Here is a 26,623-nt window from a genome sequence, read left to right on the forward strand (position 1 = left end):
ATATGTACCTATATCTATCTATCTGCCTGTCTATCTATCTATCAATCAATCAATCATCTTTTTGTCTGCCCATCTGTCCTTGTGTACAAAACAGTTAACCATATAGCCTGTATCACTTTCCTACATTATGCTTCCAAAAATCCTGCAAGGTATCTAGGCTGTAGGGAGAGCAGTGGGTTCACCGAGACACCTGCAGGTCGAGTCGTCCGCGTGTACCTACAAAACAGGAAAAATGGTTGTGCAGAGACTTGAACCCGTGTCTCTATCCTCTGTCCTCTTTCATCTCCTTCTAACTTGCTGTCTGTATTTAGCCACATTCATTGACTAAGTGATTCCTGAGGACCACAAGTATAGTTCCTCTGGGCCTGTTGTCGACAGAAAAGTAAACTTGTTGCTTTGCTCACCACCATGTTTGAAGGGCATCGGCGTGATCAACGCTGATAGGACGGAGGGTCAAATAAAAAGGAAAACCAATTTCTAGACAGCAGCAGTTGGGAGCTAAGAGTGTATTGTGGAGTGACGTATTTATTTGAGTGTCCAAACTTCCCTCTTTAGGTGGTTATTACACCTTCACATTCGTGAACATCATAAAGCCCACTGATTTAAAAGACCCAGATGCTTATTATTACAGCAACTCAGTTGTTGAGGTGAGAGAAAATTAGAAGTCCGTTGCTGCACCACTAAATCTATGGCTGGGAACTGCTGAAACCAAACAAAAATAATTCACGGTGGCCAGATAGGGCTATTTTCTACTGACTGTCTCTGGGGACTCAAACAGAATCTGTTTGTTTGATTGTTTGTATTTCAGTTTCACTCTTGTAGGGTACTTGTCCACACACCTTCGGCTTGTAGTTTGTCTGTGTCCTTGGATCTCAAGTGAGTCTCCTGTAAGTAAGCACGTAGGTGTCTTGAGATTTCATCCCTTCTTTTAACCCTGTGTCTTTTGTTTGCAGCACTCAGATTCTGACCTTTTATTCTGATGATTCAGAGCTGTGCACTTATTGCACTTAAAACAATTTTTTTATCATTAATCTACAATCACGTGAAGAACATTATGTTTACTCCCCCCTTCACCAAGTCCCCCCATAAAACCTCTTCAGTCGCTGTCCATCAGCGTATTTGGATGCTGTAGACCCCTTCACCATGTACCCCCCAACAGACCCCGTTACAATCGCTGTCCATCAGCGAGTAGTAAGATGCTATATGATCTCTACTAGTCTTCTCTGTGTTGTACAGTACTCCCCATGCACACCCGACACCACGCATTATACATGCTAATCCTAATGCCCCCATTCTTTGTCCCCACACTTATCCCACCCTTCAGAACCACCCTGCCCAGTCCTTTTCCCTTTGGTAACTTTTAGTCAACTCTCGGGTTCTGTGAGTCTGCTGCTATTTTTTTCCTTCAGTTTTTCTTTGCTGTTATATTCCACACATGAGTGAATTCACTTGGTACTTGTCTTTCTCCGCCTGGCCTAGTTCTCTATCTCCATCCACGTCATTGCAAACGGTAGGATTTGTTTTCTTCTTAAGGCTGCTTACTGCACTTTTTAAACTGGATTTCATTCTTCCTTTTTGTCTGTAGTTTACCTATGTGCTTTCACCATTCATCTACTGATTATGAGCAATAGCTTTGTATCAATCGATGTGTATCTGTGTCTTCTATCTAACGGTCTGTCTGTCTATCTATGTATCTATCTAACTATGTATCTATGTATCTATCTATCTATCTTCGTATCATCTATCTATGATGTCTATCATCTATCAATCTATGTCCCTATCTTTCTATCTTTCATCTGTCATCTGTCTACTTATCTGTCTATGAATCAATCATCTTTTTGTCTGCCCATGTATCCTTATCTACAGAACAGTTAACAACATAGCCTATGTCACTTCCCTACATTATGCTCCCAGAAATCTTGTAAGGTAACTAGGCCGTAAGGAGAGCACTGGGTTCACCGAGACACTTGCAGGTCGAGTCAGCCGCGTGTGCTTAGAAAACCATTAAATGGTGTTGCAGGGACTTGAACCCATATCTCTGTCCTCTGTCATCTTTTACCTCCTTCTCGCTTACTCACTGTATTTAGCCACATTCATGGACTAAGTGCTCACTGAAGACCTCAAGTATCCTTCATCTGGGCCTGTTGTCGACAGAAAAGTGTACTTGGTTCTTTGCACACCACCATGTTTGAGGGACATCGGCGTGATCACTGCTGTTAGGTGGAGGAACAAATATAAAGGAACACCTATTTCGAGACAGGAGCAGTTGGGAACAAAGAATGTGTTGTGGAGTGAAGTGTTTATTTGAGGGTCCAAACTTCTGTCTTTAGGTGGTTATTACATCTTCACATTCGTGAACATCATAAAGCCCACTGATTTCAAAAGCCCAGATTCTTATTATCACAGCAACTCAGTTTTTGAGGTGAGAGAAAATGAGAAGTACGTTGCTGCACCACTAAAACTATGCCTGGGCCGTGCTGAAACCAAACAAAAAGAATTCACGGTGGCTAGATAGGGCTTTTTCCTACTGACTCTCCTGGGGACTCAAACAGAATCCATTTGTTTGTTTGTTTCTCAGCTTCACTTGTGTAGGTTACCTGTCCCCACACCTTCAGCTTGTAGTTTGTCTGTGTCCTTGGATCTCAAGTGAGTCTCCTGTAAGTAAGCACGTAGGTGTCTTGAGTTTTCATCCCTTCTTTTAACCCTGTGTCTTTTGTTTGCAGCAATCAGAGCCTGACCTTTTATTCTGAGGATTCAGAACTGTGCCCTTATTGCACTTAAAAAATTTTTTTTGTTATCATTGTTCTACAATCACGTGAAGAACATTATGTTTACTATGCTCCCCCCTTCAACAAGTCCCCCCCCAAAACCTCTTACTGTCGCAGTCCAACAGCGTAGATGGATGCTGTAGACCACTTCACCATTTCCCCCCCCACAGACACCATTTCAGTCACTGTTCATCAGCGGGTAAGATGCTATATGATCTCTACTAGTCTTCTCTGTGTTGTACAGCACTCCTCATGCCCCCTCTGACCGCATGCAATATACATGCTTATCCTAATGCCCCCATACTTTCTCCCCACACTTATCCCTCCCTTCAGACAAACCCTGCCCAGTCCTTTTCCCTTTGGTAACTTTTAGTCAACTCTCGGGTTCTGTGAGTCTGCTGCTTTATTTTCTTCAGTTTTTCTTTTTGTTACGCTCTACACACGAGTGAAATAATTTGGTACTTGTCTTTCTCCACCTGGCCAATTTCTCTGAACATTCTACCGTCTAGCTCCATCCACGTCATTGCAAATGGTAGGATTGTTTTCTTCTTATGGCTCCTTACTGCACTTTGTAAACTGGATTTCATTCTTCCTTTTTGTTTGTAGTTTAGCTACGTGCTTTCACCACTCATCACCTGGTTATGAGCAATAGCTTTGTGTCAATCGATATGTATCTGTATCTATCTATCTATCACTCTGTCTGTATATCTATCTATCTTTCTATATATCATTCTATCTATCTCTCTATCTATCCTTCTCTGTATTTATCTATCCATCTATCTAGCTTCCTATCATATATCTATCATGTGTATCATCTATCTATCTATCATCTGTCATCTATATATATGTCTATCTATGAATCAATCATCTTTCTCTCTGCCCATCATCCTTGTGTACAGAATAGTTAACAACATCACCTATGTCACCTCCCTGCATTATGCTTCCAAAAACATTGCAATGTCACTAGGCCGTAGGGAGATCACTGGGCTCCCTGAGACACTTGCAGATTGAGTCAGCTGCGTGTGCTTAGAAAACCAGTAAATGTTGTTGCAGTGACTTGAACCCGTATCTCTGTCCTCTGTCCTCTTTTACCTCCTTCTCGATTGCTAACTGTATTTAGCCACATTCATTGACTAAGTGCTCACTGAAGACCACAAGTATCCTTCCTCTGGGCCTGTTGTAGACAGAAAAGTATATTTAATTTTTTACTAACCACCATGTTTGAGGGACGTCGGCGTGATCACCACTGGTAGGTGGAGGGACAAATAAAAAGGAACACCTATTTCTAGACAGGATCATTTGGTAGGAAAGTGTGTGTTGTGGAGAGACGTGTTTGTTTGAGTGTCCAAACTTCCCTCTTTATATGGTTATTACTTCTTTACAATCGTGAACATCATAAAACCCACTGATTTAAAAAGCCCAGATGGATACTTTTAGAGCAATTCAGTTGTTGAGGTGAGAAAAAATGTGAAGGACATTGCAGTACCACTAAATCTATACATGGGCACTGTTGAAACCAAACAAAAAGAATTCACGGTGGCTAGATAGGACTATTTTCTAGTGACTGTCTTTGGGAACTCAAACAGAATCCATTTGTTTCTTTGTTTCTCAGATTCACTTGTATAGGATACCTGTCCACGCCCATTCAGCTTGTAGAGTTTGTCTGTGCCTTTGGATCTCAAGAGAGTCTCCAGTAAGGGAGCACATAGGTGGTCTTGAGTTTTCATCAGTACTTCTAAACCTGTGTTTTTGATTTTAGCACTCAAAGCCTGTACTTTTATTCTGATATTTGAGAGCCTTGCTCTTACTGCAATTTGAAATTTTTTTTGTTCTCATTAATACACAATCACATGCAGAACATTGTTTACTAGTCTACCCCCTTCACCAAGTCCCCACCAAATCCCAGTTACAGTCGCTGTCTGTCAGCATGTACTAAGATGCTGTAGAATCACTACTTGTCTACTCTGTGTTGTACAGCCCTACTCATGAAAACCCACCCTACACATTATACATGCTAATCCTAATGCCCCCATTCTTTTCCCCCGCCCTTATTACTCCCTTCCCAGAAACCCTACTCATACCCTTTCTCTTTGTTAACTGTTAGTCCACTCTCGTTTTCTGTGAGTCTGCTGCTGTTTTTTCCTTCAGTTTTTCTTTGTTATCATACTCCACACATGAGTGAAATCATTTGGTACATGTATTTCTCCGCCTGGCCTATTTGACTGAGCAAAATACCCTCTAGCTCCATACACGTTATTGCAAAAGATAGGATTGTTTTCTTCTTATGGCTGCTTACTGCACTTTTTAAATTGGATTTCATACTTCTTTCTTGTTTGTAGTTTCACTATGTGCTTTCCCCATTGCTCTCCCGGTTATGAGCAGTAGCTTTGTGTTAATCGATATGTACCTATATCTATCTATCTGCCTGTCTATCTATCTATCAATCAATCAATCATCTTTTTGTCTGCCCATCTGTCCTTGTGTACAAAACAGTTAACCATATAGCCTGTATCACTTTCCTACATTATGCTTCCAAAAATCCTGCAAGATATCTAGGCTGTAGGGAGAGCAGTGGGTTCACCGAGACACCTGCAGGTCGAGTCGTCCGCGTGTACCTACAAAACAGGAAAAATGGTTGTGCAGAGACTTGAACCCGTGTCTCTATCCTCTGTCCTCTTTCATCTCCTTCTAACTTGCTGTCTGTATTTAGCCACATTCATTGACTAAGTGATTCCTGAGGACCACAAGTATAGTTCCTCTGGGCCTGTTGTCGACAGAAAAGTAAACTTGTTGCTTTGCTCACCACCATGTTTGAAGGGCATCGGCGTGATCAACGCTGATAGGACGGAGGGTCAAATAAAAAGGAAAACCAATTTTTAGACAGCAGCAGTTGGGAGCTAAGAGTGTATTGTGGAGTGACGTATTTATTTGAGTGTCCAAACTTCCCTCTTTAGGTGGTTATTACACCTTCACATTCGTGAACATCATAAAGCCCACTGATTTAAAAGGCCCAGATGCTTATTATTACAGCAACTCAGTTGTTGAGGTGAGAGAAAATTAGAAGTCCATTGCTGCACCACTAAATCTATGGCTGGGAACTGCTGAAACCAAACAAAAATAATTCACGGTGGCCAGATAGGGCTATTTTCTACTGACTGTCTCTGGGGACTCAAACAGAATCTGTTTGTTTGATTGTTTGTATTTCAGTTTCACTCTTGTAGGGTACTTGTCCACACACCTTCGGCTTGTAGTTTGTCTGTGTCCTTGGATCTCAAGTGAGTCTCCTGTAAGTAAGCACGTAGTTGTCTTGAGATTTCATCCCTTCTTTTAACCCTGTGTCTTTTGTTTGCAGCACTCAGATTCTGACCTTTTATTCTGATGATTCAGAGCTGTGCACTTATTGCACTTAAAACAATTTTTTTATCATTAATCTACAATCACGTGAAGAACATTATGTTTACTATACTCCCCCCTTCACCAAGTCCCCCCATAAAACCTCTTCAGTCGCTGTCCATCAGCGTATTTGGATGCTGTAGACCCCTTCACCATGTACCCCCCAACAGACCCCGTTACAATCGCTGTCCATCAGCGAGTAGTAAGATGCTATATGATCTCTACTAGTCTTCTCTGTGTTGTACAGTACTCCCCATGCACACCCGACACCACGCATTATACATGCTAATCCTAATGCCCCCATTCTTTGTCCCCACACTTATCCCACCCTTCAGAACCACCCTGCCCAGTCCTTTTCCCTTTGGTAACTTTTAGTCAACTCTCGGGTTCTGTGAGTCTGCTGCTATTTTTTTCCTTCAGTTTTTCTTTGCTGTTATATTCCACACATGAGTGAATTCACTTGGTACTTGTCTTTCTCCGCCTGGCCTAGTTCTCTATCTCCATCCACGTCATTGCAAACGGTAGGATTTGTTTTCTTCTTAAGGCTGCTTACTGCACTTTTTAAACTGGATTTCATTCTTCCTTTTTGTCTGTAGTTTACCTATGTGCTTTCACCATTCATCTACTGATTATGAGCAATAGCTTTGTATCAATCGATGTGTATCTGTGTCTTCTATCTAACGGTCTGTCTGTCTATCTATGTATCTATCTAACTATGTATCTATGTATCTATCTATCTATCTTCGTATCATCTATCTATGATGTCTATCATCTATCAATCTATGTCCCTATCTTTCTATCTTTCATCTGTCATCTGTCTACTTATCTGTCTATGAATCAATCATCTTTTTGTCTGCCCATGTATCCTTATCTACAGAACAGTTAACAACATAGCCTATGTCACTTCCCTACATTATGCTCCCAGAAATCTTGTAAGGTAACTATGCCGTAAGGAGAGCACTGGGTTCACCGAGACACTTGCATGTCGAGTCAGCCGCATGTGCTTAGAAAACCATTAAATGGTGTTGCAGGGACTTGAACCCATATCTCTGTCCTCTGTCATCTTTTACCTCCTTCTCGCTTACTCACTGTATTTAGCCACATTCATGGACTAAGTGCTCACTGAAGACCTCAAGTATCCTTCATCTGGGCCTGTTGTCGACAGAAAAGTGTACTTGGTTCTTTGCACACCACCATGTTTGAGGGACATCGGCGTGATCACTGCTGTTAGGTGGAGGAACAAATATAAAGGAACACCTATTTCGAGACAGGAGCAGTTGGGAACAAAGAATGTGTTGTGGAGTGAAGTGTTTATTTGAGGGTCCAAACTTCTGTCTTTAGGTGGTTATTACATCTTCACATTCGTGAACATCATAAAGCCCACTGATTTCAAAAGCCCAGATTCTTATTATCACAGCAACTCAGTTTTTGAGGTGAGAGAAAATGAGAAGTACGTTGCTGCACCACTAAAACTATGCCTGGGCCGTGCTGAAACCAAACAAAAAGAATTCACGGTGGCTAGATAGGGCTTTTTCCTACTGACTCTCCTGGGGACTCAAACAGAATCCATTTGTTTGTTTGTTTCTCAGCTTCACTTGTGTAGGTTACCTGTCCCCACACCTTCAGCTTGTAGTTTGTCTGTGTCCTTGGATCTCAAGTGAGTCTCCTGTAAGTAAGCACGTAGCTGTCTTGAGTTTTCATCCCTTCTTTTAAACCTGTGTCTTTTGTTTGCAGCAATCAGAGCCTGACCTTTTATTCTGAGGATTCAGAACTGTGCCCTTATTGCACTTAAAAAATTTTTTTTGTTATCATTGTTCTACAATCACGTGAAGAACATTATGTTTACTATGCTCCCCCCTTCAACAAGTCCCCCCCCAAAACCTCTTACTGTCGCAGTCCAACAGCGTAGATGGATGCTGTAGACCACTTCACCATTTCCCCCCCCACAGACACCATTTCAGTCACTGTTCATCAGCGGGTAAGATGCTATATGATCTCTACTAGTCTTCTCTGTGTTGTACAGCACTCCTCATGCCCCCTCTGACCGCATGCAATATACATGCTTATCCTAATGCCCCCATACTTTCTCCCCACACTTATCCCTCCCTTCAGACAAACCCTGCCCAGTCCTTTTCCCTTTGGTAACTTTTAGTCAACTCTCGGGTTCTGTGAGTCTGCTGCTTTTTTTTCTTCAGTTTTTCTTTTTGTTACGCTCTACACACGAGTGAAATAATTTGGTACTTGTCTTTCTCCACCTGGCCCATTTCTCTGAACATTCTACCGTCTAGCTCCATCCACGTCATTGCAAATGGTAGGATTGTTTTCTTCTTATGGCTCCTTACTGCACTTTGTAAACTGGATTTCATTCTTCCTTTTTGTTTGTAGTTTAGCTACGTGCTTTCACCACTCATCACCTGGTTATGAGCAATAGCTTTGTGTCAATCGATATGTATCTGTATCTATCTATCTATCACTCTGTCTGTATATCTATCTATCTTTCTATATATCATTCTATCTATCTCTCTATCTATCCTTCTCTGTATTTATCTATCCATCTATCTAGCTTCCTATCATATATCTATCATGTGTATCATCTATCTATCTATCATCTGTCATCTATATATATGTCTATCTATGAATCAATCATCTTTCTGTCTGCCCATCATCCTTGTGTACAGAATAGTTAACAACATCACCTAGGTCACCTCCCTGCATTATGCTTCCAAAAACATTGCAATGTCACTAGGCCGTAGGGAGATCACTGGGCTCCCTGAGACACTTGCAGATTGAGTCAGCTGCGTGTGCTTAGAAAACCAGTAAATGTTGTTGCAGTGACTTGAACCGGTATCTCTGTCCTCTGTCCTCTTTTACCTCCTTCTCGATTGCTAACTGTATTTAGCCACATTCATTGACTAAGTGCTCACTGAAGACCACAAGTATCCTTCCTCTGGGCCTGTTGTAGACAGAAAAGTATACTTAATTTTTTACTAACCACCATGTTTGAGGGACGTCGGCGTGATCACCACTGGTAGGTGGAGGGACAAATAAAAAGGAACACCTATTTCTAGACAGGATCATTTGGTAGGAAAGTGTGTGTTGTGGAGAGACGTGTTTGTTTGAGTGTCCAAACTTCCCTCTTTATATGGTTATTACTTCTTTACAATCGTGAACATCATAAAACCCACTGATTTAAAAAGCCCAGACGCATAGTTTTACAGCAATTCATTTGTTGAGGTGAGAAAAAATGTGAAGGACATTGCAGTACCACTAAATCTATACATGGGCACTGTTGAAACCAAACAAAAAGAATTCACGGTGGCTAGATAGGACTATTTTCTAGTGACTGTCTTTGGGAACTCAAACAGAATCCATTTGTTTCTTTGTTTCTCAGATTCACTTGTATAGGATACCTGTCCACGCCCATTCAGCTTGTAGAGTTTGTCTGTGCCTTTGGATCTCAAGAGAGTCTCCAGTAAGGGAGCACATAGGTGGTCTTGAGTTTTCATCAGTACTTCTAAACCTGTGTCTTTTGATTTTAGCACTCAAAGCCTGTACTTTTATTCTGATATTTGAGAGCCTTGCTCTTACTGCAATTTGAAATTTTTTTTGTTCTCATTAATACACAATCACATGCAGAACATTGTTTACTAGTCTACCCCCTTCACCAAGTCCCCACCAAATCCCAGTTACAGTCGCTGTCTGTCAGCATGTACTAAGATGCTGTAGAATCACTACTTGTCTACTCTGTGTTGTACAGCCCTACTCATGAAAACCCACCCTACACATTATACATGCTAATCCTAATGCCCCCATTCTTTTCCCCCGCCCTTATTACTCCCTTCCCAGAAACCCTACTCATACCCTTTCTCTTTGTTAACTGTTAGTCCACTCTCGTTTTCTGTGAGTCTGCTGCTGTTTTTTCCTTCAGTTTTTCTTTGTTATCATACTCCACACATGAGTGAAATCATTTGGTACATGTATTTCTCCGCCTGGCCTATTTGACTGAGCAAAATACCCTCTAGCTCCATACACGTTATTGCAAAAGATAGGATTGTTTTCTTCTTATGGCTGCTTACTGCACTTTTTAAATTGGATTTCATACTTCTTTCTTGTTTGTAGTTTCACTATGTGCTTTCCCCATTGCTCTCCCGGTTATGAGCAGTAGCTTTGTGTTAATCGATATGTACCTATATCTATCTATCTGCCTGTCTATCTATCTATCAATCAATCAATCATCTTTTTGTCTGCCCATCTGTCCTTGTGTACAAAACAGTTAACCATATAGCCTGTATCACTTTCCTACATTATGCTTCCAAAAATCCTGCAAGGTATCTAGGCTGTAGGGAGAGCAGTGGGTTCACCGAGACACCTGCAGGTCGAGTCGTCCGCGTGTACCTACAAAACAGGAAAAATGGTTGTGCAGAGACTTGAACCCGTGTCTCTATCCTCTGTCCTCTTTCATCTCCTTCTAACTTGCTGTCTGTATTTAGCCACATTCATTGACTAAGTGATTCCTGAGGACCACAAGTATAGTTCCTCTGGGCCTGTTGTCGACAGAAAAGTAAACTTGTTGCTTTGCTCACCACCATGTTTGAAGGGCATCGGCGTGATCAACGCTGATAGGACGGAGGGTCAAATAAAAAGGAAAACCAATTTCTAGACAGCAGCAGTTGGGAGCTAAGAGTGTATTGTGGAGTGACGTATTTATTTGAGTGTCCAAACTTCCCTCTTTAGGTGGTTATTACACCTTCACATTCGTGAACATCATAAAGCCCACTGATTTAAAAGACCCAGATGCTTATTATTACAGCAACTCAGTTGTTGAGGTGAGAGAAAATTAGAAGTCCGTTGCTGCACCACTAAATCTATGGCTGGGAACTGCTGAAACCAAACAAAAATAATTCACGGTGGCCAGATAGGGCTATTTTCTACTGACTGTCTCTGGGGACTCAAACAGAATCTGTTTGTTTGATTGTTTGTATTTCAGTTTCACTCTTGTAGGGTACTTGTCCACACACCTTCGGCTTGTAGTTTGTCTGTGTCCTTGGATCTCAAGTGAGTCTCCTGTAAGTAAGCACGTAGGTGTCTTGAGATTTCATCCCTTCTTTTAACCCTGTGTCTTTTGTTTGCAGCACTCAGATTCTGACCTTTTATTCTGATGATTCAGAGCTGTGCACTTATTGCACTTAAAACAATTTTTTTATCATTAATCTACAATCACGTGAAGAACATTATGTTTACTATACTCCCCCCTTCACCAAGTCCCCCCATAAAACCTCTTCAGTCGCTGTCCATCAGCGTATTTGGATGCTGTAGACCCCTTCACCATGTACCCCCCAACAGACCCCGTTACAATCGCTGTCCATCAGCGAGTAGTAAGATGCTATATGATCTCTACTAGTCTTCTCTGTGTTGTACAGTACTCCCCATGCACACCCGACACCACGCATTATACATGCTAATCCTAATGCCCCCATTCTTTGTCCCCACACTTATCCCACCCTTCAGAACCACCCTGCCCAGTCCTTTTCCCTTTGGTAACTTTTAGTCAACTCTCGGGTTCTGTGAGTCTGCTGCTATTTTTTTCCTTCAGTTTTTCTTTGCTGTTATATTCCACACATGAGTGAATTCACTTGGTACTTGTCTTTCTCCGCCTGGCCTAGTTCTCTATCTCCATCCACGTCTTTGCAAACGGTAGGATTTGTTTTCTTCTTAAGGCTGCTTACTGCACTTTTTAAACTGGATTTCATTCTTCCTCTTTGTCTGTAGTTTACCTATGTGCTTTCGCCATTCATCTACTTGTTATGAGCAATAGCTTTGTATCAATCGATGTGTATCTGTGTCTTCTATCTAACGGTCTGTCTGTCTATCTATGTATCTATCTAACTATGTATCTATGTATCTATCTATCTATCTTCGTATCATCTATCTATGAAGTCTATCATCTATCAATCTATGTCCCTATCTTTCTATTTTTCATCTGTCATCTGTCTACCTACCTGTCTATGAATCAATAATCTTTTTGTCTGCCCATCTATCCTTATCTACAGAACAGTTAACAACATAGCCTATGTCACTTACCTACATTATGCTCCCAGAAATCTTGTAAGGTAACTAGGCTGTAAGGAGAGCACTGGGTTCACCGAGACACTTGCAGGTCGAGTCAGCCGCGTGTGCTTAGAAAACCATTAAATGGTGTTGCAGGGACTTGAACCCATATCTCTGTCCTCTGTCATCTTTTACCTCCTTCTCGCTTACTCACTGTATTTAGCCACATTCATGGACTAAGTGCTCACTGAAGACCTCAAGTATCCTTCATCTGGGCCTGTTGTCGACAGAAAAGTGTACTTGGTTCTTTGCACACCACCATGTTTGAGGGACATCGGCGTGATCACTGCTGTTAGGTGGAGGAACAAATATAAAGGAACACCTATTTCGAGACAGGAGCAGTTGGGAACAAAGAATGTGTTGTGGAGTGAAGTGTTTATTTGAGGGTCCAAACTTCTGTCTTTAGGTGGTTATTACATCTTCACATTCGTGAACATCATAAAGCCCACTGATTTCAAAAGCCCAGATTCTTATTATCACAGCAACTCAGTTTTTGAGGTGAGAGAAAATGAGAAGTACGTTGCTGCACCACTAAAACTATGCCTGGGCCGTGCTGAAACCAAACAAAAAGAATTCACGGTGGCTAGATAGGGCTTTTTCCTACTGACTCTCCTGGGGACTCAAACAGAATCCATTTGTTTGTTTGTTTCTCAGCTTCACTTGTGTAGGTTACCTGTCCCCACACCTTCAGCTTGTAGTTTGTCTGTGTCCTTGGATCTCAAGTGAGTCTCCTGTAAGTAAGCACGTAGGTGTCTTGAGTTTTCATCCCTTCTTTTAACCCTGTGTCTTTTGTTTGCAGCAATCAGAGCCTGACCTTTTATTCTGAGGATTCAGAACTGTGCCCTTATTGCACTTAAAAAAATTTTTTTGTTATCATTGTTCTACAATCACGTGAAGAACATTATGTTTACTATGCTCCCCCCTTCAACAAGTCCCCCCCCAAAACCTCTTACTGTCGCAGTCCAACAGCGTAGATGGATGCTGTAGACCACTTCACCATTTCCCCCCCCACAGACACCATTACAGTCACTGTTCATCAGCGGGTAAGATGCTATATGATCTCTACTAGTCTTCTCTGTGTTGTACAGCACTCCTCATGCCCCCTCCGACCCCATGCAATATACATGCTTATCCTAATGCCCCCATTCTTTCTCCCCACACTTATCCCTCCCTTCAGACAAACCCTGCCCAGTCCTTTTCCCTTTGGTAACTTTTAGTCAACTCTCGGGTTCTGTGAGTCTGCTGCTTTTTTTTCTTCAGTTTTTCTTTTTGTTACGCTCTACACATGAGTGAAATCATTTGGTACTTGTCTTTCTCCACCTGGCCCATTTCTCTGAACATTCTACCGTCTAGCTCCATCCACGTCATTGCAAATGGTAGGATTGTTTTCTTCTTATGGCTCCTTACTGCACTTTGTAAACTGGATTTCATTCTTCCTTTTTGTTTGTAGTTTAGCTACGTGCTTTCACCATTCATCACCTGGTTATGAGCAATAGCTTTGTGTCAATCGATATGTATCTGTATCTATCTATCTATCACTCTGTCCGTATATCTATCTATCTTTCTATATATCATTCTATCTATCTCTCTATCTATCCTTCTCTGTATTTATCTATCCATCTATCTAGCTTCCTGTCATATATCTATCATGTGTATCATCTATCTATCTATCATCTGTCATCTATATATATGTCTATCTATGAATCAATCATCTTTCTGTCTGCCCATCATCCTTGTGTACAGAATAGTTAACAACATCACCTAGGTCACCTCCCTGCATTATGCTTCCAAAAACATTGCAATGTCACTAGGCCGTAGGGAGATCACTGGGCTCCCTGAGACACTTGCAGATTGAGTCAGCTGCGTGTGCTTAGAAAACCAGTAAATGTTGTTGCAGAGACTTGAACCCGTATCTCTGTCCTCTGTCCTCTTTTACCTCCTTCTCGATTGCTAACTGTATTTAGCCACATTCATTGACTAAGTGCTCACTGAAGACCACAAGTATCCTTCCTCTGGGCCTGTTGTAGACAGAAAAGTATATTTAATTTTTTACTAACCACCATGTTTGAGGGACGTCGGCGTGATCACCACTGGTAGGTGGAGGGACAAATAAAAAGGAACACCTATTTCTAGACAGGATCATTTGGTAGGAAAGTGTGTGTTGTGGAGAGACGTGTTTGTTTGAGTGTCCAAACTTCCCTCTTTATATGGTTATTACTTCTTTACAATCGTGAACATCATAAAACCCACTGATTTAAAAAGCCCAGACGCATAGTTTTACAGCAATTCATTTGTTGAGGTGAGAAAAAATGTGAAGGACATTGCAGTACCACTAAATCTATACATGGGCACTGTTGAAACCAAACAAAAAGAATTCACGGTGGCTAGATAGGACTATTTTCTAGTGACTGTCTTTGGGAACTCAAACAGAATCCATTTGTTTCTTTGTTTCTCAGATTCACTTGTATAGGATACCTGTCCACGCCCATTCAGCTTGTAGAGTTTGTCTGTGCCTTTGGATCTCAAGAGAGTCTCCAGTAAGGGAGCACATAGGTGGTCTTGAGTTTTCATCAGTACTTCTAAACCTGTGTCTTTTGATTTTAGCACTCAAAGCCTGTACTTTTATTCTGATATTTGAGAGCCTTGCTCTTACTGCAATTTGAAATTTTTTTTGTTCTCATTAATACACAATCACATGCAGAACATTGTTTACTAGTCTACCCCCTTCACCAAGTCCCCACCAAATCCCAGTTACAGTCGCTGTCTGTCAGCATGTACTAAGATGCTGTAGAATCACTACTTGTCTACTCTGTGTTGTACAGCCCTACTCATGAAAACCCACCCTACACATTATACATGCTAATCCTAATGCCCCCATTCTTTTCCCCCGCCCTTATTACTCCCTTCCCAGAAACCCTACTCATACCCTTTCTCTTTGTTAACTGTTAGTCCACTCTCGTTTTCTGTGAGTCTGCTGCTGTTTTTTCCTTCAGTTTTTCTTTGTTATCATACTCCACACATGAGTGAAATCATTTGGTACATGTATTTCTCCGCCTGGCCTATTTGACTGAGCAAAATACCCTCTAGCTCCATACACGTTATTGCAAAAGATAGGATTGTTTTCTTCTTATGGCTGCTTACTGCACTTTTTAAATTGGATTTCATACTTCTTTCTTGTTTGTAGTTTCACTATGTGCTTTCCCCATTGCTCTCCCGGTTATGAGCAGTAGCTTTGTGTTAATCGATATGTACCTATATCTATCTATCTGCCTGTCTATCTATCTATCAATCAATCAATCATCTTTTTGTCAGCCCATCTGTCCTTGTGTACAAAACAGTTAACCATATAGCCTGTATCACTTTCCTACATTATGCTTCCAAAAATCCTGCAAGGTATCTAGGCTGTAGGGAGAGCAGTGGGTTCACCGAGACACCTGCAGGTCGAGTCGTCCGCGTGTACCTACAAAACAGGAAAAATGGTTGTGCAGAGACTTGAACCCGTGTCTCTATCCTCTGTCCTCTTTCATCTCCTTCTAACTTGCTGTCTGTATTTAGCCACATTCATTGACTAAGTGATTCCTGAGGACCACAAGTATAGTTCCTCTGGGCCTGTTGTCGACAGAAAAGTAAACTTGTTGCTTTGCTCACCACCATGTTTGAAGGGCATCGGCGTGATCAACGCTGATAGGACGGAGGGTCAAATAAAAAGGAAAACCAATTTCTAGACAGCAGCAGTTGGGAGCTAAGAGTGTATTGTGGAGTGACGTATTTATTTGAGTGTCCAAACTTCCCTCTTTAGGTGGTTATTACACCTTCACATTCGTGAACATCATAAAGCCCACTGATTTAAAAGGCCCAGATGCTTATTATTACAGCAACTCAGTTGTTGAGGTGAGAGAAAATTAGAAGTCCGTTGCTGCACCACTAAATCTATGGCTGGGAACTGCTGAAACCAAACAAAAATAATTCACGGTGGCCAGATAGGGCTATTTTCTACTGACTGTCTCTGGGGACTCAAACAGAATCTGTTTGTTTGATTGTTTGTATTTCAGTTTCACTCTTGTAGGGTACTTGTCCACACACCTTCGGCTTGTAGTTTGTCTGTGTCCTTGGATCTCAAGTGAGTCTCCTGTAAGTAAGCACGTAGGTGTCTTGAGATTTCATCCCTTCTTTTAACCCTGTGTCTTTTGTTTGCAGCACTCAGATTCTGACCCTTTATTCTGATGATTCAGAGCTGTGCACTTATTGCACTTAAAACAATTTTTTTATCATTAATCTACAATCACGTGAAGAACATTATGTTTACTATACTCCCCCCTTCACCAAGTCCCCCCATAAAACCTCTTCAGTCGCTGTCCATCAGCGTATTTGGATGCTGTAGACCCCTTCACCATGTACCCCCCAACAGACCCCGTTACAATCGCTGTCCATCAGCGAGTAGTAAGATGCTATATGATCTCTACTAGTCTTCTCTGTGTTGTACAGTACTCCCCATGCACACCCGACACCACGCATTATACATGCTAATCCTAATGCCCCCATTCTTTGTCCCCACACTTATCCCACCCTTTAGAACCACCCTGCCCAGTCCTTTTCCCTTTGGTAACTTTTAGTCAACTCTCGGGTTCTGTGAGTCTGCTGCTATTTTTTTCCTTCAGTTTTTCTTTGCTGTTATATTCCACACATGAGTGAATTCACTTGGTACTTGTCTTTCTCCGCCTGGCCTATTTCTCTATCTCCATCCACGTCATTGCAAACGGTAGGATTTGTTTTCTTCTTAAGGCTGCTTACTGCACTTTTTAAACTGGATTTCATTCTTCCTTTTTGTCTGTAGTTTACCTATGTGCTTTCGCCATTCATCTACTTGTTATGAGCAATAGCTTTGTATCAATCGATGTGTATCTGTGTCTTCTATCTAACGGTCTGTCTGTCTATCTATGTATCTATCTAACTATGTATCTATGTATCTATCTATCTATCTTCGTATCATCTATCTATGAAGTCTATCATCTATCAATCTATGTCCCTATCTTTCTATTTTTCATCTGTCATCTGTCTACCTACCTGTCTATGAATCAATAATCTTTTTGTCTGCCCATCTATCCTTATCTACAGAACAGTTAACAACATAGCCTATGTCACTTACCTACATTATGCTCCCAGAAATCTTGTAAGGTAACTAGGCTGTAAGGAGAGCACTGGGTTCACCGAGACACTTGCAGGTCGAGTCAGCCGCGTGTGCTTAGAAAACCATTAAATGGTGTTGCAGGGACTTGAACCCATATCTCTGTCCTCTGTCATCTTTTACCTCCTTCTCGCTTACTCACTGTATTTAGCCACATTCATGGACTAAGTGCTCACTGAAGACCTCAAGTATCCTTCATCTGGGCCTGTTGTCGACAGAAAAGTGTACTTGGTTCTTTGCACACCACCATGTTTGAGGGACATCGGCGTGATCACTGCTGTTAGGTGGAGGAACAAATATAAAGGAACACCTATTTCGAGACAGGAGCAGTTGGGAACAAAGAATGTGTTGTGGAGTGAAGTGTTTATTTGAGGGTCCAAACTTCTGTCTTTAGGTGGTTATTACATCTTCACATTCGTGAACATCATAAAGCCCACTGATTTCAAAAGCCCAGATGCTTATTATCACAGCAACTCAGTTTTTGAGGTGAGAGAAAATGAGAAGTACGTTGCTGCACCACTAAAACTATGCCTGGGCCGTGCTGAAACCAAACAAAAAGAATTCACGGTGGCTAGATAGGGCTTTTTCCTACTGACTCTCCTGGGGACTCAAACAGAATCCATTTGTTTGTTTGTTTCTCAGCTTCACTTGTGTAGGTTACCTGTCCCCACACCTTCAGCTTGTAGTTTGTCTGTGTCCTTGGATCTCAAGTGAGTCTCCTGTAAGTAAGCACGTAGGTGTCTTGAGTTTTCATCCCTTCTTTTAACCCTGTGTCTTTTGTTTGCAGCAATCAGAGCCTGACCTTTTATTCTGAGGATTCAGAACTGTGCCCTTATTGCACTTAAAAAATTTTTTTTGTTATCATTGTTCTACAATCACGTGAAGAACATTATGTTTACTATGCTCCCCCCTTCAACAAGTCCCCCCCCAAAACCTCTTACTGTCGCAGTCCAACAGCGTAGATGGATGCTGTAGACCACTTCACCATTTCCCCCCCCACAGACACCATTACAGTCACTGTTCATCAGCGGGTAAGATGCTATATGATCTCTACTAGTCTTCTCTGTGTTGTACAGCACTCCTCATGCCCCCTCCGACCCCATGCAATATACATGCTTATCCTAATGCCCCCATTCTTTCTCCCCACACTTATCCCTCCCTTCAGACAAACCCTGCCCAGTCCTTTTCCCTTTGGTAACTTTTAGTCAACTCTCGGGTTCTGTGAGTCTGCTGCTTTTTTTTCTTCAGTTTTTCTTTTTGTTACGCTCTACACATGAGTGAAATCATTTGGTACTTGTCTTTCTCCACCTGGCCCATTTCTCTGAACATTCTACCGTCTAGCTCCATCCACGTCATTGCAAATGGTAGGATTGTTTTCTTCTTATGGCTCCTTACTGCACTTTGTAAACTGGATTTCATTCTTCCTTTTTGTTTGTAGTTTAGCTACGTGCTTTCACCATTCATCAAATGGTTATGAGCAATAGCTTTGTGTCAATCGATATGTATCTGTATCTATCTATCTATCACTCTGTCTGTATATCTATCTATCTTTCTATATATCATTCTATCTATCTCTCTATCTATCCTTCTCTGTATTTATCTATCCATCTATCTAGCTTCCTATCATATATCTATCATGTGTATCATCTATCTATCTATCATCTGTCATCTATATATATGTCTATCTATGAATCAATCATCTTTCTGTCTGCCCATCATCCTTGTGTACAGAATAGTTAACAACATCACCTAGGTCACCTCCCTGCATTATGCTTCCAAAAACATTGCAATGTCACTAGGCCGTAGGGAGATCACTGGGCTCCCTGAGACACTTGCAGATTGAGTCAGCTGCGTGTGCTTAGAAAACCAGTAAATGTTGTTGCAGAGACTTGAACCCGTATCTCTGTCCTCTGTCCTCTTTTACCTCCTTCTCGATTGCTAACTGTATTTAGCCACATTCATTGACTAAGTGCTCACTGAAGACCACAAGTATCCTTCCTCTGGGCCTGTTGTAGACAGAAAAGTATATTTAATTTTTTACTAACCACCATGTTTGAGGGACGTCGGCGTGATCACCACTGGTAGGTGGAGGGACAAATAAAAAGGAACACCTATTTCTAGACAGGATCATTTGGTAGGAAAGTGTGTGTTGTGGAGAGACGTGTTTGTTTGAGTGTCCAAACTTCCCTCTTTATATGGTTATTACTTCTTTACAATCGTGAACATCATAAAACCCACTGATTTAAAAAGCCCAGACGCATAGTTTTACAGCAATTCATTTGTTGAGGTGAGAAAAAATGTGAAGGACATTGCAGTACCACTAAATCTATACATGGGCACTGTTGAAACCAAACAAAAAGAATTCACGGTGGCTAGATAGGACTATTTTCTAGTGACTGTCTTTGGGAACTCAAACAGAATCCATTTGTTTCTTTGTTTCTCAGATTCACTTGTATAGGATACCTGTCCACGCCCATTCAGCTTGTAGAGTTTGTCTGTGCCTTTGGATCTCAAGAGAGTCTCCAGTAAGGGAGCACATAGGTGGTCTTGAGTTTTCATCAGTACTTCTAAACCTGTGTCTTTTGATTTTAGCACTCAAAGCCTGTACTTTTATTCTGATATTTGAGAGCCTTGCTCTTACTGCAATTTGAAATTTTTTTTGTTCTCATTAATACACAATCACATGCAGAACATTGTTTACTAGTCTACCCCCTTCACCAAGTCCCCACCAAATCCCAGTTACAGTCGCTGTCTGTCAGCATGTACTAAGATGCTGTAGAATCACTACTTGTCTACTCTGTGTTGTACAGCCCTACTCATGAAAACCCACCCTACACATTATACATGCTAATCCTAATGCCCCCATTCTTTTCCCCCGCCCTTATTACTCCCTTCCCAGAAACCCTACTCATACCCTTTCTCTTTGTTAACTGTTAGTCCACTCTCGTTTTCTGTGAGTCTGCTGCTGTTTTTTCCTTCAGTTTTTCTTTGTTATCATACTCCACACATGAGTGAAATCATTTGGTACATGTATTTCTCCGCCTGGCCTATTTGACTGAGCAAAATACCCTCTAGCTCCATACACGTTATTGCAAAAGATAGGATTGTTTTCTTCTTATGGCTGCTTACTGCACTTTTTAAATTGGATTTCATACTTCTTTCTTGTTTGTAGTTTCACTATGTGCTTTCCCCATTGCTCTCCCGGTTATGAGCAGTAGCTTTGTGTTAATCGATATGTACCTATATCTATCTATCTGCCTGTCTATCTATCTATCAATCAATCAATCATCTTTTTGTCTGCCCATCTGTCCTTGTGTACAAAACAGTTAACCATATAGCCTGTATCACTTTCCTACATTATGCTTCCAAAAATCCTGCAAGGTATCTAGGCTGTAGGGAGAGCAGTGGGTTCACCGAGACACCTGCAGGTCGAGTCGTCCGCGTGTACCTACAAAACAGGAAAAATGGTTGTGCAGAGACTTGAACCCGTGTCTCTATCCTCTGTCCTCTTTCATCTCCTTCTAACTTGCTGTCTGTATTTAGCCACATTCATTGACTAAGTGATTCCTGAGGACCACAAGTATAGTTCCTCTGGGCCTGTTGTCGACAGAAAAGTAAACTTGTTGCTTTGCTCACCACCATGTTTGAAGGGCATCGGCGTGATCAACGCTGATAGGACGGAGGGTCAAATAAAAAGGAAAACCAATTTCTAGACAGCAGCAGTTGGGAGCTAAGAGTGTATTGTGGAGTGACGTATTTATTTGAGTGTCCAAACTTCCCTCTTTAGGTGGTTATTACACCTTCACATTCGTGAACATCATAAAGCCCACTGATTTAAAAGGCCCAGATGCTTATTATTACAGCAACTCAGTTGTTGAGGTGAGAGAAAATTAGAAGTCCGTTGCTGCACCACTAAATCTATGGCTGGGAACTGCTGAAACCAAACAAAAATAATTCACGGTGGCCAGATAGGGCTATTTTCTACTGACTGTCTCTGGGGACTCAAACAGAATCTGTTTGTTTGATTGTTTGTATTTCAGTTTCACTCTTGTAGGGTACTTGTCCACACACCTTCGGCTTGTAGTTTGTCTGTGTCCTTGGATCTCAAGTGAGTCTCCTGTAAGTAAGCACGTAGGTGTCTTGAGATTTCATCCCTTCTTTTAACCCTGTGTCTTTTGTTTGCAGCACTCAGATTCTGACCCTTTATTCTGATGATTCAGAGCTGTGCACTTATTGCACTTAAAACAATTTTTTTATCATTAATCTACAATCACGTGAAGAACATTATGTTTACTATACTCCCCCCTTCACCAAGTCCCCCCATAAAACCTCTTCAGTCGCTGTCCATCAGCGTATTTGGATGCTGTAGACCCCTTCACCATGTACCCCCCAACAGACCCCGTTACAATCGCTGTCCATCAGCGAGTAGTAAGATGCTATATGATCTCTACTAGTCTTCTCTGTGTTGTACAGTACTCCCCATGCACACCCGACACCACGCATTATACATGCTAATCCTAATGCCCCCATTCTTTGTCCCCACACTTATCCCACCCTTCAGAACCACCCTGCCCAGTCCTTTTCCCTTTGGTAACTTTTAGTCAACTCTCGGGTTCTGTGAGTCTGCTGCTATTTTTTTCCTTCAGTTTTTCTTTGCTGTTATATTCCACACATGAGTGAATTCACTTGGTACTTGTCTTTCTCCGCCTGGCCTAGTTCTCTATCTCCATCCACGTCATTGCAAACGGTAGGATTTGTTTTCTTCTTAAGGCTGCTTACTGCACTTTTTAAACTGGATTTCATTCTTCCTTTTTGTCTGTAGTTTACCTATGTGCTTTCACCATTCATCTACTGATTATGAGCAATAGCTTTGTATCAATCGATGTGTATCTGTGTCTTCTATCTAACGGTCTGTCTGTCTATCTATGTATCTATCTAACTATGTATCTATGTATCTATCTATCTATCTTCGTATCATCTATCTATGATGTCTATCATCTATCAATCTATGTCCCTATCTTTCTATCTTTCATCTGTCATCTGTCTACTTATCTGTCTATGAATCAATCATCTTTTTGTCTGCCCATGTATCCTTATCTACAGAACAGTTAACAACATAGCCTATGTCACTTCCCTACATTATGCTCCCAGAAATCTTGTAAGGTAACTAGGCCGTAAGGAGAGCACTGGGTTCACCGAGACACTTGCAGGTCGAGTCAGCCGCATGTGCTTAGAAAACCATTAAATGGTGTTGCAGGGACTTGAACCCATATCTCTGTCCTCTGTCATCTTTTACCTCCTTCTCGCTTACTCACTGTATTTAGCCACATTCATGGACTAAGTGCTCACTGAAGACCTCAAGTATCCTTCATCTGGGCCTGTTGTCGACAGAAAAGTGTACTTGGTTCTTTGCACACCACCATGTTTGAGGGACATCGGCGTGATCACTGCTGTTAGGTGGAGGAACAAATATAAAGGAACACCTATTTCGAGACAGGAGCAGTTGGGAACAAAGAATGTGTTGTGGAGTGAAGTGTTTATTTGAGGGTCCAAACTTCTGTCTTTAGGTGGTTATTACATCTTCACATTCGTGAACATCATAAAGCCCACTGATTTCAAAAGCCCAGATGCTTATTATCACAGCAACTCAGTTTTTGAGGTGAGAGAAAATGAGAAGTACGTTGCTGCACCACTAAAACTATGCCTGGGCCGTGCTGAAACCAAACAAAAAGAATTCACGGTGGCTAGATAGGGCTTTTTCCTACTGACTCTCCTGGGGACTCAAACAGAATCCATTTGTTTGTTTGTTTCTCAGCTTCACTTGTGTAGGTTACCTGTCCCCACACCTTCAGCTTGTAGTTTGTCTGTGTCCTTGGATCTCAAGTGAGTCTCCTGTAAGTAAGCACGTAGGTGTCTTGAGTTTTCATCCCTTCTTTTAACCCTGTGTCTTTTGTTTGCAGCAATCAGAGCCTGACCTTTTATTCTGAGGATTCAGAACTGTGCCCTTATTGCACTTAAAAAATTTTTTTTGTTATCATTGTTCTACAATCACGTGAAGAACATTGTTTACTATGCTCCCCCCTTCAACAAGTCCCCCCCCAAAACCTCTTACTGTCGCAGTCCAACAGCGTAGATGGATGCTGTAGACCACTTCACCATTTCCCCCCCCACAGACACCATTACAGTCACTGTTCATCAGCGGGTAAGATGCTATATGATCTCTACTAGTCTTCTCTGTGTTGTACAGCACTCCTCATGCCCCCTCCGACCCCATGCAATATACATGCTTATCCTAATGCCCCCATTCTTTCTCCCCACACTTATCCCTCCCTTCAGACAAACCCTGCCCAGTCCTTTTCCCTTTGGTAACTTTTAGTCAACTCTCGGGTTCTGTGAGTCTGCTGCTTTTTTTTCTTCAGTTTTTCTTTTTGTTACGCTCTACACATGAGTGAAATCATTTGGTACTTGTCTTTCTCCACCTGGCCCATTTCTCTGAACATTCTACCGTCTAGCTCCATCCACGTCATTGCAAATGGTAGGATTGTTTTCTTCTTATGGCTCCTTACTGCACTTTGTAAACTGGATTTCATTCTTCCTTTTTGTTTGTAGTTTAGCTACGTGCTTTCACCATTCATCAAATGGTTATGAGCAATAGCTTTGTGTCAATCGATATGTATCTGTATCTATCTATCTATCACTCTGTCTGTATATCTATCTATCTTTCTATATATCATTCTATCTATCTCTCTATCTATCCTTCTCTGTATTTATCTATCCATCTATCTAGCTTCCTATCATATATCTATCATGTGTATCATCTATCTATCTATCATCTGTCATCTATATATATGTCTATCTATGAATCAATCATCTTTCTGTCTGCCCATCATCCTTGTGTACAGAATAGTTAACAACATCACCTAGGTCACCTCCCTGCATTATGCTTCCAAAAACATTGCAATGTCACTAGGCCGTAGGGAGATCACTGGGCTCCCTGAGACACTTGCAGATTGAGTCAGCTGCGTGTGCTTAGAAAACCAGTAAATGTTGTTGCAGAGACTTGAACCCGTATCTCTGTCCTCTGTCCTCTTTTACCTCCTTCTCGATTGCTAACTGTATTTAGCCACATTCATTGACTAAGTGCTCACTGAAGACCACAAGTATCCTTCCTCTGGGCCTGTTGTAGACAGAAAAGTATATTTAATTTTTTACTAACCACCATGTTTGAGGGACGTCGGCGTGATCACCACTGGTAGGTGGAGGGACAAATAAAAAGGAACACCTATTTCTAGACAGGATCATTTGGTAGGAAAGTGTGTGTTGTGGAGAGACGTGTTTGTTTGAGTGTCCAAACTTCCCTCTTTATATGGTTATTACTTCTTTACAATCGTGAACATCATAAAACCCACTGATTTAAAAAGCCCAGACGCATAGTTTTACAGCAATTCATTTGTTGAGGTGAGAAAAAATGTGAAGGACATTGCAGTACCACTAAATCTATACATGGGCACTGTTGAAACCAAACAAAAAGAATTCACGGTGGCTAGATAGGACTATTTTCTAGTGACTGTCTTTGGGAACTCAAACAGAATCCATTTGTTTCTTTGTTTCTCAGATTCACTTGTATAGGATACCTGTCCACGCCCATTCAGCTTGTAGAGTTTGTCTGTGCCTTTGGATCTCAAGAGAGTCTCCAGTAAGGGAGCACATAGGTGGTCTTGAGTTTTCATCAGTACTTCTAAACCTGTGTCTTTTGATTTTAGCACTCAAAGCCTGTACTTTTATTCTGATATTTGAGAGCCTTGCTCTTACTGCAATTTGAAATTTTTTTTGTTCTCATTAATACACAATCACATGCAGAACATTGTTTACTAGTCTACCCCCTTCACCAAGTCCCCACCAAATCCCAGTTACAGTCGCTGTCTGTCAGCATGTACTAAGATGCTGTAGAATCACTACTTGTCTACTCTGTGTTGTACAGCCCTACTCATGAAAACCCACCCTACACATTATACATGCTAATCCTAATGCCCCCATTCTTTTCCCCCGCCCTTATTACTCCCTTCCCAGAAACCCTACTCATACCCTTTCTCTTTGTTAACTGTTAGTCCACTCTCGTTTTCTGTGAGTCTGCTGCTGTTTTTTCCTTCAGTTTTTCTTTGTTATCATACTCCACACATGAGTGAAATCATTTGGTACATGTATTTCTCCGCCTGGCCTATTTGACTGAGCAAAATACCCTCTAGCTCCATACACGTTATTGCAAAAGATAGGATTGTTTTCTTCTTATGGCTGCTTACTGCACTTTTTAAATTGGATTTCATACTTCTTTCTTGTTTGTAGTTTCACTATGTGCTTTCCCCATTGCTCTCCCGGTTATGAGCAGTAGCTTTGTGTTAATCGATATGTACCTATATCTATCTATCTGCCTGTCTATCTATCTATCAATCAATCAATCATCTTTTTGTCTGCCCATCTGTCCTTGTGTACAAAACAGTTAACCATATGGCCTGTATCACTTTCCTACATTATGCTTCCAAAAATCCTGCAAGGTATCTAGGCTGTAGGGAGAGCAGTGGGTTCACCGAGACACCTGCAGGTCGAGTCGTCCGCGTGTACCTACAAAACAGGAAAAATGGTTGTGCAGAGACTTGAACCCGTGTCTCTATCCTCTGTCCTCTTTCATCTCCTTCTAACTTGCTGTCTGTATTTAGCCACATTCATTGACTAAGTGATTCCTGAGGACCACAAGTATAGTTCCTCTGGGCCTGTTGTCGACAGAAAAGTAAACTTGTTGCTTTGCTCACCACCATGTTTGAAGGGCATCGGCGTGATCAACGCTGATAGGACGGAGGGTCAAATAAAAAGGAAAACCAATTTCTAGACAGCAGCAGTTGGGAGCTAAGAGTGTATTGTGGAGTGACGTATTTATTTGAGTGTCCAAACTTCCCTCTTTAGGTGGTTATTACACCTTCACATTCGTGAACATCATAAAGCCCACTGATTTAAAAGGCCCAGATGCTTATTATTACAGCAACTCAGTTGTTGAGGTGAGAGAAAATTAGAAGTCCGTTGCTGCACCACTAAATCTATGGCTGGGAACTGCTGAAACCAAACAAAAATAATTCACGGTGGCCAGATAGGGCTATTTTCTACTGACTGTCTCTGG

Source organism: Manis pentadactyla, chromosome X, assembly GCF_030020395.1.
Source record: "Manis pentadactyla isolate mManPen7 chromosome X, mManPen7.hap1, whole genome shotgun sequence".
NCBI lineage: Eukaryota > Metazoa > Chordata > Mammalia > Pholidota > Manidae > Manis > Manis pentadactyla.